Here is a 13,569-nt window from a genome sequence, read left to right as displayed (position 1 = left end):
CCGCTCTATTATTATCATCATGGACTTATTAACGCAATATATTATTGTTAATGAATAATTCTTTCTGCGTGATCAATAATTGCATCACATATTGCGCGTAGCACAAAGCGATTTTGAATTATTCGTTTGTTGTAAAGTGCATCTTGTCATAGTGAAAGCAATTAATGGAACTCGTTTCGCGTAACCCGCACCCTTTGTTTTTCTGTTACAGGACTCCTGACTGCCGCGACTTTTCTCTCTACTTATTATCAGAAGCATTTCTTACTATTGCAATGTAACCCGTAACACGAACGTGTCCGAATAAATAAGCGGTTATTCGTATTTTTGAGAATCGTGATAGCTTCGTAGTGAGCAAATGTAATTAGCGCGAGAAAAAAAAAAGAAAATTGGAGCATACTACCTGTAACTCGTATTGCAACGAAGTAACGTTTTTTCCTCTTTCTACTCGACGATAGTTTAATCGACGATAATCGATTTATTAAAGTTCTTCGGTAAAAATTCTCTTGTTTAGTCGAAAGCGGAGATCGATGTACATAGCGAGAGTTTTGTATATTTGTAAAATAGATAGGGCATTTTATTATAAATATATAAATATAAATACATAAACACAATAAAGTTATTTATATATATTTTAATCACAAAACGTAAAGCGTACTTCTTTTTCTCATCCTCTGGCACATCTCGCGCGATCCGCTTCGCCGTCGCGTCGCCGTCGTCCGCGTCTCATTGTTCCGTTAAAAGCGGCGGGGCGGACGGACCGACCGGTAGATTACGACGCTTAATCTAAAATTCTATCAGCCGTTGTGTGTATAATGTATATCCATTTGTACAAAGTTACGCAAGAGCATTAATATCATTAACGTCGGCGAAACGGGCCGATTCGTTTGTTTGAACGGGCCCGGATCCCTCCGCCCTGCGAAGGGCAACGGCAAGTCCGGCGAAGTCGGCGCCAAAAGCATTAAATATTATTACATCCGGCATTACATTTGCCGCTGCCCGCGCGCGCACGCTGCTACGGCGCGCGTCGATGATTAATAGGGATACTCTGCGTAGCGTGACGTCGAGTAATATGTGCGCATTGTAATAATAATAACTCAGTACGAGAGGCATAAATTCGCGGATGGGTTAATTAGTACAAATTACTGCGGTATCAATTCTCGCCCCTGCTGCTACATCGCAAGCGGTCCGGCGTGGCGTAGTATCGCGCGGACCGCGGTGAATCAATTCCGTTAAGTCATGTCTTTGCGACGCGAGAATTGTAGAGCTTGTCGAAACGAAATCGAGACTATGTGTAAATATTAGCCTTCTGTTGTATCGATGTATCATAATTGTATTAAAAGCTAATGTCCCCTTTGTAAATGTTGCTGCCCGTCGGGGCAGCAGCAATTAACGGAGATTTACTTGCGTTTCGCAATAAAAGAAAAGGCTACAGTGACAACGATGGCGTCCTTAACTTTACCCAGAAAACGAATTCTTTACCCGGGAAAAATATTTAATTGTTCTTTCTTTAACTCCGTTACGAACTCCCGGTATTGAAACACCATTTTCTTTCATACACAGCGATGTCTGCTTTGTAATAAAGTTAAATACAAAAAAAACTTGTTTAATTTATAGACATGTATATATATATATTTTTTAATTGTTTTATTTTTCAGATTTCATATATTATTGAATCGTTGGAATATACCAGAGGCGTTAACAGATGTTAGATTAAAGATTCATAAAATATTCCTCTAAAAACTACGTAATGTTTTTTGACTCTAAATATTCCTCGCGGCGCACTTTTGTACGTGCGCTTTCTACAACACGTCATAAAGAGGAATTCTTCGCGCAGTTTTATTACACGACTTGACGGGAAGCTGCTCACATACCTGGAAAAGCAGTTTCGTATTTTTCGTAATTATTCGGATCCTGAGAAACTGTGGAGCCGAGGAGTATAGGTACATGGCTGGCAACGTAATAATATCCCAAGAAGAAACTTAATATCTTTGATCTTCCTGCTATCGACAGCTTCACCGGTGCCAAGTAGGTATCTTTTTTCTTGACAAGTCGCTTTTAAAGATCAGCAAATGGAGAGCAATTAAATCTTTTAATCGAAACAAGATATACTTAATGACTAGAACCTGTCGCAAAATGTTATTTGATATATTCATTTAAATTTTAATTTTAACAAAATTTAAATTTGCGGAAAAATTCATCGACGAATTTTAAATCTCTCAACTTTTCTATAATAATGGAGTTTTAAAAATTAAACTTTATGCCTGTGTAACCTTAGCTACAGATATATAATAAATAGCCGTAATGACGATTTGTAAAGTTAGAAGAGAAATGTATAGAGTGAAAAAAGAAATTTTTATTGTCAAGAAAGTAGACCTATATTAAAAGGAACAATTCCTATTGTCGACTTATAAAACGAGCCATGCGAATCGCTTTCGCGATATCCGCGAATGAATGCAATGCGAGATCGATCGCGATACAATGGCGACAGATCGCTCCTTCGTGCGGGCTCACCTTTCGGATCTCGATCCTCGTCTCTCTCCCGCCCCACTTTTGGTTGCCATTTGTGTCGTGCAATGGAGTGCACTGGTCCTGACAGCACTTCAGTCCCCTGCTTTCGCTTTGTCCGCCGCTCCGCTCCGACAATGAGACTCGGCTTCGCGATATGAATGAATCCTTCCCAAGCCCCGGGTACATCCCCCTCGGGCTGGAAGTGCTGCAGGTCCCCTCCCCACGCACATCCGATTCCCGGCGTACCGGGAATACCGCCCAGAGCACTGCCAGAGAGAGAGCCCGCTCATATTTCCTCCAATAAAGTCAAACGTTCTCGGGCATGACCCCTTCCGGCGGATCAACCGGCGATTCGTCCATATCGACACCTCAGGCGTCTCTCAAGCGGTACGTACCATGCGTTTCACTCCGAGAACGATATTTCGAGACTGTACGGCTCCTTCGAGATTATTCTCGTAATATCATTAAGCGATCTCATTGCGATTATTCTGCGTTATATGAAAATTATCTTACTCTAATTGACACGAGAACCGGCGGCTGTGCCAGTTTTGACTCATCTGATAATTTTTCTTTTTCACCGTCGTTGATCTATAGCTAGGCGTAGACTGAATTAGTATTAATAAAAGTGTAGTATTTAATTACCACTTTGTCCGCCTATTAAAGAAGAATAATATGGGTCGTAAATAACACACCCATGGTTCCAGGGGAGGCCGTAAATCGCCGCCGCGGTTCTAGTTTTAATAATCAAAAAACGAGAACGGTTGTAAAAAAAAATTGATCGTATTATAAACGGCGTAAATATGTAGTTCCAATTCACGTATCGTGACAAATTGGCGCACATGGTGTCAAAGATAGAACAGATATGTAGGTACATACTTAAAAAAAAGGAAGCGATCGTGAACAAAAGCGACTTTTTTTTCGAAAGAGCGCACCTGCATAAAAATTGCAGGTTTATTTATACCTATCTAATGGATTCTACCGAGAGCTTTCCCGGAGTTTTTTCAGATGCGCTTTAACGTTCACGTCAATTTTGTTATTCGCTCGATCCATTAGCGCTCAACGTCACGCGCATGTGACGCTCAATTTTTCGCCAATTGCGATATTTTCATCCCGCGCTTTGCTCGCGACTTCCGAAAAAACATATATACGCTTAAATACGCTTTCACTTCTCGAAGGACCTTAGACGCGGAGCGCACGCGCGCACGATTCGAAACTATATTAACATCGCATAAAACCGGGGGAATCGCGGCGAAATTTATGTGGTTATTCCCGGGTAGCTGTTACGCGCGTCAAGGCGAATGGACTATACGGCGGTCTATATATCTTCCCTTTGGAAGGCTGCTTTCTTTTCCTCCTTCACCTCTCTCCTCGTTCGGCGTCGAGACCCGACGAGAAAAAGGAAGGGCTCGCGACGAAGGGCTATAGGTCGCCGTCCGGCCAGAGCCTGTGAAAACGGTGCCAGATAATAAGACGACCATTTTTTCTTATTTCCGGCAAAGCACGCGAATACTGATTTATTTCGTGGCACGCGCAAAAGTCGCCGACGCCGAAAGTATATTCCATTTCCTCGACGTCGCTCGTGATAGCAGGCAGATATGGCGGGTACAGGGGGCACCTCGTCTCGCATCCGTCTGACGTTGATGCTCATTTAATGATAATGTCGACTATCGCCTTCCTCCTCCCCTTTCCCTATTTCCCCCCCCCCCCCCTCCCAACCCCGCCCGCGTCGGAAATACTTTTCTCGATCGGAAGATCGAGACTAGATATCCACCGCTTGCGTCTGCGTTTTTCTTGTTTGTTCCATCTGCTATATCTGCCCATCGCCGGGTTCGCAGTATTTTCAAATGCATGATGAACGAGCGTTCATTATCATTACGTCCGCGCGGATAACTCAATCTGATCGATCGCCATATCTCATCCCGGATCTCGCGTCGATCCGGCTGTTATTAACCGCTGACGCAACAAGAACGGCTAGGCGACTTTTACGGCTGCTAAAAGTTGCGCGAAAGACTAATTAAGACGCGGGCAATCATTATGCGGTATAAAGAACGGTCGAGATTAATTGCTGAAGTTCCGCGGCGCTTGCAGTGCTGCATGCAGGGCCGGCGAGGTGCCGCGCCGGCGAGAAGCGCGCGCGCGCGCGCCTCTCTCTTTCGTAGCCCGAGCACACGGTGCAATAATAGCGTAAATTGCGACGTAATGAATGCAGTCTGACAGAAAGTAACGAAGCTCGTCGCCGGCCACTTCTCTATTCCGCTTGTGGCATATGATCTACAGCAAAACGGAGACGGCCGGCGTACAGGCGTATATGCACGGATGCGTGAGAAGAGTGCGTGCGAGCGTTAAAGCGGCGCGCTTTATCTTCCTTGTCCTCGTATTCTCGCAAATTAATTAATTAATCCCGTCCCAAGTGTGCCAGCGCTTACACGCCGCGATTGCATCTTTCTAATTTTGACATAATTTCTTTATGCACATACGTAATGAAAAATAAACCTGTTTTTTGGCAAACAACTTTGTATCTGAAACGACGCGACGATAGCGTGGTTGCCGAAGAAAAATGAGAGAGCGTTGGTTTTCCGAGATTAAATAACACATTGTTTTTCCCGCGTGAAATAACTTGTAATAAGTGAACTGTTTCTCAGCGACTTTAATCCGGGGATCGCAATTAAATGGTCGCGCAACTTGGTCAGTTCTTCGTGAAAAGTAAATTTATTTTACGACGGTAAAGCGAAATCCGCCGGCAGTTAACTAATTGTTATATCGGGAACAAGGACGGGAACTCGGATCTACGTGAATCGCAAATAATTATTTACGACAATCACCAGCGCAAACTCGCGCTTCATCGGCAGACAGGGAACGAGGAGGTATTGAATTATTTAGCAGGATTAATGTACTCGTAGTCGTCGTTACCCCACTCGAGTTGCCGTGACGTAGATATTACGTAGGCGCGAGGCACAGGAGATAGGTTTTCAGGCAAATCCGCGAGCCGGATCCTAACGGCGGTACACGTTCGACGGCGCTGTGCTGAGCGGTCCGCGTGCGCGGCGTATGTATGTTCCGTACAGCGCATCTTCTGCAATCTGCTTAGACGTGTGCGCCGCATAATGTGGAAGCCGGCTGTGCGGCTTAGCGTAAGTAAAGCGATTGGAGCGAAAGAAAGTAATGAGAAATAATTGTTACCTCGTCAGGAACGATATTCTCGTGTACGCGGACGTGCATGCGGAGCATGCGCCGAGCGTGTCGCAACTGCGTTTCGCAAGTGAGTATATAATTTTCAATCGAAGTATATAGGTACGCACGCAACGTAAAATTAAGCATTTCGAATATTGAAAAGAAAGAATTAATATAATTGTGGAGAACTATTAGTAGACACAATTGTGCAATGAATCCCCGATAAAGGACTTGTCGAGTGTATCGAATTTCTCATTTTCTTCCTTTCATTTTTCTGCCCTCATCTCGCATACTTATGCGAGCATTGTTACGAGCAGAAGCCACGTTAGTTTCAATATCGAAGTAAATCGATAACCGTCACTTATGAAATACTTTATTCTGAACAGTGTACAAGGCGAGGTGTATTCGCTACAAGAGACACAGAACTAACTTGTTTTTATTCAAGAGAGATCTTCGTTTCGAGTCTCGCGGGTGGAGCATTTTAGAGAGTAAACAGATACGGAAAGATTAGGCATTTTAAGATAAGAGAGCCAGGAAGAATCCTGTGAGCAGAATTATGTTTTATTTATGTTTTATTACGACTAGGTTTGATTAGGATATGGACAGGGCTGGGCATATTTCAAATACTTGTATTTGAAAAACAATATTTTAAATACAATTTGTATTTTGTATTTTGTATTTTAAGTATAATTTCAATCTATTTTGTATTTGAAATACTAAAGAAATTATTGATAAAAATTTTTAGCAACAATTAATAACTTAAATTTTTCTTACATGACAATTAGCGACATTAATTATTTTCATCAAGTTTCAAGCAATATCAAGTCATCAGAGTCAAATTTCATAATCTTACATTAGTAAATAGATTTCTCGTGCGGTTGATACAAGATAATAGGACTGTTAAAGAGTGTAAAAGAGTAAAACAACTTTTCTTTCTCTCTCTAAAAATGGAGAGGGGACTGTTAGAGGGGAGAGTTTAACATTATAAATATATTGTAATTGAAAGTTTAAATTAAAAAGTATTTTGTATTTCAAATAAAAACTTAAAAGTATTTTGTATTTTGTATTCCAAATTGAAAGATTGAAAGTATTTTGTATTGTACGTTGTATTTTACGTATTTTGTATTGTACGTCAAATCGAAAGGTTAAAATTATTTTATATTTTGTAATTCAAATACTAAGATTGTCAGTATTTTGTATTTTGTATTTCAAATACTTTAATGATGTATTTTGCCCAGCTCTGGGTACGGACCCAAACATATGATCAGCTTAGGAACTCAAGAGGACCCATCGATAACGTGCGGCATCGTTGCGTCGCGGCACGTAACAGCATACGGATGCGCGCAACACGGTAACGCGGCAACCCGCGTGTGTGTTTCGCAGTTCAAGGCGTGAGGAATGTCGAAAATAATTGAGCTCGTCGACTCTACTCTCTCGGTAGTTGTTGCGCTCTCGCAGTTGTAGCCGTGAGCGTGCGAGTTGCCAGCAGTTGCCGGCCGACAACTGCCGCATAAAAGCAAGCAACAGTGCCGCGCGCGAGAGGAAAAAAAAGGGCGAGAAAGGAAGGCAGGCGCGGCGCGGCACCTTTCTTAAAGAGTGAGAGAATGCGAGGGAATGCTAAGGAGCGCGCACGCGGGGCCGGAGTACCAAAAGTTTGTCACTTTGTGTGTGTCGGGTGAGAAAAATACTTCCATCAACACACTCGAGTACCGCTTCCTTACTACGTTCTGCATTAACATCATTCCTGCGAGTACAATTCGCTGCGCGTGCAACTCGATCTTTCTCCTCTTTATAGCGTACTTGAGATGCCTCGTAATTCGATATTATTCTTTAAAACCTTAGGTTTTATTTTACAAATTATTTTTGAAAGATATATAGAATAATTGTAATTTGTGGCATTCCTTAATTTAGATTTGATTTTTTTTTTAATATAATTGATATAATTAACACATCGGAAGTAATATATAATTTATAGTAGGGTCGACCGGGGCTGGTTGATACAGTTTTTTTTAATGATTTTTTCATATGTAACTAATAAATGAAATAAATGCAGCAAAGATATTTTTCAATAGCCACATGCTTCAACAACATAAAAATTATTTTTATAATTTAATAATATAATTAATTTTGTTGTATCAATGGAAAATGTAAAGTGACGCAACTTGTAACAACCGGTCCCATATGCAGGGTCAATTGTTACAATTACTGGAATCAGTTGTTACACATCCAAATTTCAAAATATAACACATTTAATTAAAGAAAATAAAAAAAATTGTGCATAACATAACTTTATTTATAATTTTCAAATAAAATATACACATTAATGTAACATTAATGATATGAACATAAATGTTTATCAGTCTTTCTCTTACATAAATCACAGTGGAAAAAAATATAAATATATGATTGCGTTACAGAAATCTAACATTATTTTAAATTTGTTTCGGTTGAAAACAAAAATAAACCCTGTAACAACATACTCCGTTACAACCAGTCTTGTCTTACCATATTTATACATTTCAATTGTTGCTTAAGCAAAAAATATATTTTAAAACGTTAATATAACTGTAAGTTATTGCTTATAAAGTAAAGATTCTAAATAAAATAGTTGGAACTATAATATAATATGCAGATTTATAAATATAACATTTAATATATTACTGATTTATTTTACTTTTGACTATCAAAAACTGAAATTATTTTTTATTTCTGAAAATATGCTATTCAGTCCAAAATATCTTATTGCAGCATGACTCTGCAATGTTTTTGCGGAAATACTATATTTTTTATATATAGTAATATTACCGTTTGTCATTTTGCAGCAATTTTGAATGTATCAACGTGTCCCATGTATCAACCAGCCCCGGTCTTCCCTATATACAAATATCTCTTATGAATACATACATACATAGTTAATGACGTATTAAAAGGCGAATTATAAATAAACTTATATTTATACATATATTAACTTCCAGGTTACATATATTTACTTTTAATATACTTTAAATTACAATTTTTTCATTTACAATATCTGTAATGGCTCGCGGCATTTCAATCATAACTATCCTTGTCTTTTTAGGACACGATCGAAACGCAAAACGCAAATTGGATTGCAATTTACATGATTCCCTCGATTCGATTCAAATTAGCTCTTTCAATTCGGTTGAAGCATTCGTAACGTTGATATATCATTGTGCGAGACAGTCGCTAACATACAAAGACGGAGCTCATCAAATTATATTTTATTTCGCAATATGTGAGGCCGTTATCAATAGCGACCAGTTAAAAAGTTGCAATTGAATCACAGTTTAAATTGCAGCAAAGCTGGCGCACGCGAAAGCGACGTGCGCCGTTTAACAATTTCCCGACATTCGACGGCTATTGTTAACTTTTTACACGCGGTATTGCGCTATTATTTAGCGAGTTTGTAATAGCCGCAAGTCATAAAGTGGAACACTTCGTGCTATAGCGCTTCAAACATTTGCGATAACTATTTTACTTAAAACGCACATGAGTAAATTATTTTTTAGCAATGTACAAATTCCATCTGCGTTATTCAAAATTGTTGAGCTGAATAATTTTTATCGTTGGATATTGCCTATATGCTTTGTAAAAAACGTAACGTACATTTATAAATGATTTGATTCTATCGAAAGAAATAAAGAATAAATACATATATTGGAATACTTGTCGCTATAGCCGCGGATAATCCTATAGTGTCGCGGCATCATGAACATTTCATTTCACAGAAACATATTTTTTTAAATCAATGCGCACTGGGAATTTTTTTCATCTACCATTCCTCGTACAACAACGCGACTTACGTCACAACGTTATCTCCGGGAACGCCGTGATTCTACGGAACGGCGGTACATTAAGTACCGACCATAAGTATCCGTGATAAGTGACTGCTTGGAACATTCTAGACGGCGCGCGGCGGCACGGAAGTACCGGAAGTACGCCGCCTTCGGCGGAAGAAGAATGCATACTGCGAATTGCCAAGTTGCAACTGTTGCGTTAGCGGTACTCGTATTAGCGATGCTGCGCTCGCGATATGCGACCGTCGAACTGCCTTTTCGCGTATAGCTGAGCGGAGAGAAGGACGTTTAAGCCGTCTCCTCTCTCGCCGCGCGCGCAATTCTGTATTATCTTTAATATTTTCTACGCGGCGCCACACATAATGCCAGACGGCGCTCTTTGTGCGCCGCGCTCGTCGCGGATCCGAGAAAATGATCTCTCCTCCAGCGACGACGTATGTCGTCAAAGCGTGCTCCATCGGACTTGTTACTAGGATCCTTTGTACAACATCCGGCATTAAATATTATTTATAACGCTTCCTGTTTTCCTCGATAGCTGAGTCGAAGGTACTGTCAGACTGTGCAATTTAAAATAGTTCGACACACACACAAGTGCGATGTAAGAACACGTGCTATAAAATATCTTTTACGAGATTTAATAAACGTGTTTTGTTTTACGTAATTTCGTTATGTATATAGCACCAATATCGCGCGGTATCGAATTGCTATCTCAGACTGCCAAACATATTATACAGAGAGCGGCTCTTCGATTTATCATGTGTATACCGCGATTCGACGCAACCACAATTTCCTATCTACGTGTGCATGTTGATACACCCGCAACGATGATCGACCAGACGTACCATTATTTGACAGGAAATACTGAGGTTCGTCAGTACGGACGGGGGTGAAGGGAAGTACTCTCTCTCTCTATGTATATCAAAGTGTCGCTATTACACAGCTCTCTGTTAGCTCTTTGCTACACGTATGTACAAATCTCGATCGCTGTTTGCATACTTTTTGTGTATCGTTACGAATAGCAATCTCACCTTATCTTCAACGTCGGCCCCGCCGGAAACACATCGCGTAACTCGAAAACTCCCTTTCGTCAATATCCCCGTGGAATTCCGCGAATCAGCGGTCCGCGTAATGGAATATGTACTATCGCCGATACATTTGACGATTATATAATCGTCTCATGGACAATACGCGCACAGTCAATGGTACGCGAAACGGCTTCGATACGATCGTTAATTGCTTCGCTCAAAGTACCAGTGGGTTTTCCGTACGATGAAATGCTTGACAATAGCGAACCATGACGAAATATGGGCGCGGTGCTCACAACGTAGATATCTGCTCGTTGAAAAATTACGGAGCATAATATTTAGTCAGCGTTTACATTGTAAGTATCGCTACGCAAACTTTCGCGATATTATGCCGTATTTTTTTTTGTAATATCGCGCGCACAGGTATTATAATATACGTATAATTGGTAGAATTAATTCACTCTGAATTGTGTAACACAATGTATATACTATATAATACCAGTATATGATTGCATTATAATATATAAGAATTTTTTTCCTTCTAAGTTTTATAAACGCACGAAGACAAACAATAATATAATTTGATTCCTAGACATTTGCATATATTTTTCAAGCGAAAGCTTCTCAAGATTACGTAGTCCTTCCTACAGAAATGCGCTACAGCCACCTTGCTTTATTTTTTGACCCAGTTTACTTTAGTAGTAGTATTCATAGTAAGAAAAGCTTCTGCATGAGGAAGTACAGGATCTCTGAAATCTGTTCCGGCACTCGAGACGAGACTCATTCCTTCCTACCTTTTTTCTCCATACATTCGTAATAAGAGGTATAAGCAGCGCTCGACGCTGGTCGTATGATTGATTAAACAGCGAATGTGTATTCATATTTATGTGATGTTATCCAGAGAGAAATAACTGCGATCTGTACACGACTTTTTTTTTACACAATTTTCATTTTACCGAAATGTCGATTAATTTTGGATAATCTCTTTTTGGATCATCAATATATTTCAAGAATTTGGAACACCATCTTGATTCCCTATATAGGTATTTGCGTACACATGTTTCTGGGAATCGTGATAGTGTATATGTTATTCAAATATCTGTTTTACATACGATAATGGAAATCAGTTCCGGAAAATCTTGTAAAAGACTTCTGGATCTATTTGCGATAATTTTGCTTATGATTTTGTTACTACAAACACAAATTTGCGCAATAACGTTGAAAGTATATAAAAAGCCGATATATGAAATGGTCCTCTCTTTCACAAAGAGTCTCGTTATCATTCAGCGAATCTGAATGTGTATGTGTGTGTGTGTACATACAGAATCTTTTTTGTTATGTACATTCAAACGATCCTTTTGAATAAGACAGTGAGTGCACCTATAATACGCGAACACTCGGCGACTTTGTGGCGATGGTCAAATTCTTTCGCGTGATTCACAGAGGGAAGATATTCTTAGTATGCTCCATTTAATGCGAGGACCACAAACGCTACGGAATAAAATATGTGATATCCGTAAGAGTATGCGCAAGATTGAAGAGCGCGAGACCGGAATATCAAAATTTTGCCGGTTCGTCGAGGAAGAAAAATGCCTGGTATCGCCGCGACCGTGCATGACTCTTATATACAGTTGTACATCACAGTTCCAAAGTATACAGTCAGATCTCTCTCTCTCTCTCTCTCTCTGTGTGTGTGTGTGTCTCTGTCTCTGTCTCTCTCTCCCGTATGTGGCAGTCGAGCTATCGTGCATTTCTGACTATCTCGTATGGGACAACGAGGACATTCTTGCGGAAAGTTTATAGCATCTTTAGTTTGATTTGTTGGATCGCTATAGGCAGTAAACGAAAGACGCCATTATTTTTCGGAAAGAGCTTTAATGTTATAGATCGATTTATCATTTCTCGGGCGATCTTAATACAATACGTTTATACTCGTTATATTTAATGTATCTTTTATTGACGGTCTTAATACACTTATATTCGTTATATTTAATGTATCTTTTATTGAGTGAGTCCCGCGTGACTCATTAAAGATTGATTACAGTTAATTGCATTCTTCATTGTATTTCAATAAAGCATGTCAATATTAGTGGGTTAATCACTCATGATTAACAAAAATGATGTATAACGTATTAATGGATATTTGTCATTTATACGATTGGACATATAAATGACGAAGCTTTTGAAAGATAGAAAATTAAAATCAGAGAATCTTATATCAAAACCTATTTAAAAAGCAAACTTTAGATCGAAATTCAAGATGTAATAATGAAAGTATTTAAACAGTTGCAACATATATACCTATAGGATAGCCTTGTTCTGAGTTCTCCTTGAGAAAAAAATTTACTCCGTATTTGTCCGTCAAAAAAATTTGTTTGCAATGCTCCGCATTCCCGAGTCTGAAATATTCATGTTTCATCTACAAAATGTCGACCTTCTGCGCCTTATGTATTCACGAAGAACAAGGTACCGGCGAATGTACACCGAGGGGAGGAAGAATAATACGAATGCCAAATGTTCGTCAGTATACCGTGGATGGAGTATACCTGATATACTATCGTGGTAACGTTGCTCTCACGACGTCCTATAGCGTGGTCTTTAAAGCTGCTGCTGCTGCTGCTGCTACTGCTGCAGTCGCTGCTCCGCTCTGCATAAGGCATTTGAATTGTTATGTGCATATTCTACGTGTATCTCCGTAACGCTCAAGACGTTCCAAAGCAATGCAACGCTATCAGTGATGTTTGCCTCACGGATGTGTTGCGCATTATGAGAACATCTCGAGGGCGTCTCGAGAATCGACAAGAGTTTATTACTGTGCGTACCGTGTCCCGTTATTAGCGCATTAAGCTTTGACAGCTTCGTACGTCATTTTCTGATCTTTAAATTTCTATTATTCTTCCGCGTATATATAGCGGATAGGGAATAGCGGCGACGTAAATCCGTGATTTTCGTTCGTCCGACAAGTCAAGTAGGTCGAACTCCTGAATAGAGACGAAGCGAGTCGATCTTAATTAACAGAGCTGACCTTTTCTCGAAAGAACGTATAC

General features: G+C 39.9%; 1 protein-coding gene across 1 annotated transcript in view; it reads left to right on the top strand.

Moving 5' to 3' along the window:
• LOC105452251 (protein toll) overlaps positions 1-1,435 on the top strand; it is a 52,506-nt gene extending 51,071 nt beyond the window's left edge. Inside the window, exon 3 of the mRNA XM_011693204.1 lies at positions 212-1,435. The gene's annotated coding sequence lies outside the window, so the exon portion shown is untranslated. The remainder of the gene's footprint in view (positions 1-211) is intronic.
• The last annotated feature ends 12,134 nt before the right edge of the window (positions 1,436-13,569 follow it).

The sequence above is a fragment of the Wasmannia auropunctata genome, unplaced genomic scaffold, assembly GCF_000956235.1.
Source record: "Wasmannia auropunctata unplaced genomic scaffold, wasmannia.A_1.0 LD336035.1, whole genome shotgun sequence".
Classification (NCBI taxonomy): Eukaryota; Metazoa; Arthropoda; class Insecta; order Hymenoptera; family Formicidae; genus Wasmannia; species Wasmannia auropunctata.
Note: the sequence above shows the minus strand (reverse complement) of the source record. Positions and strands in the feature narration are given on the sequence as shown.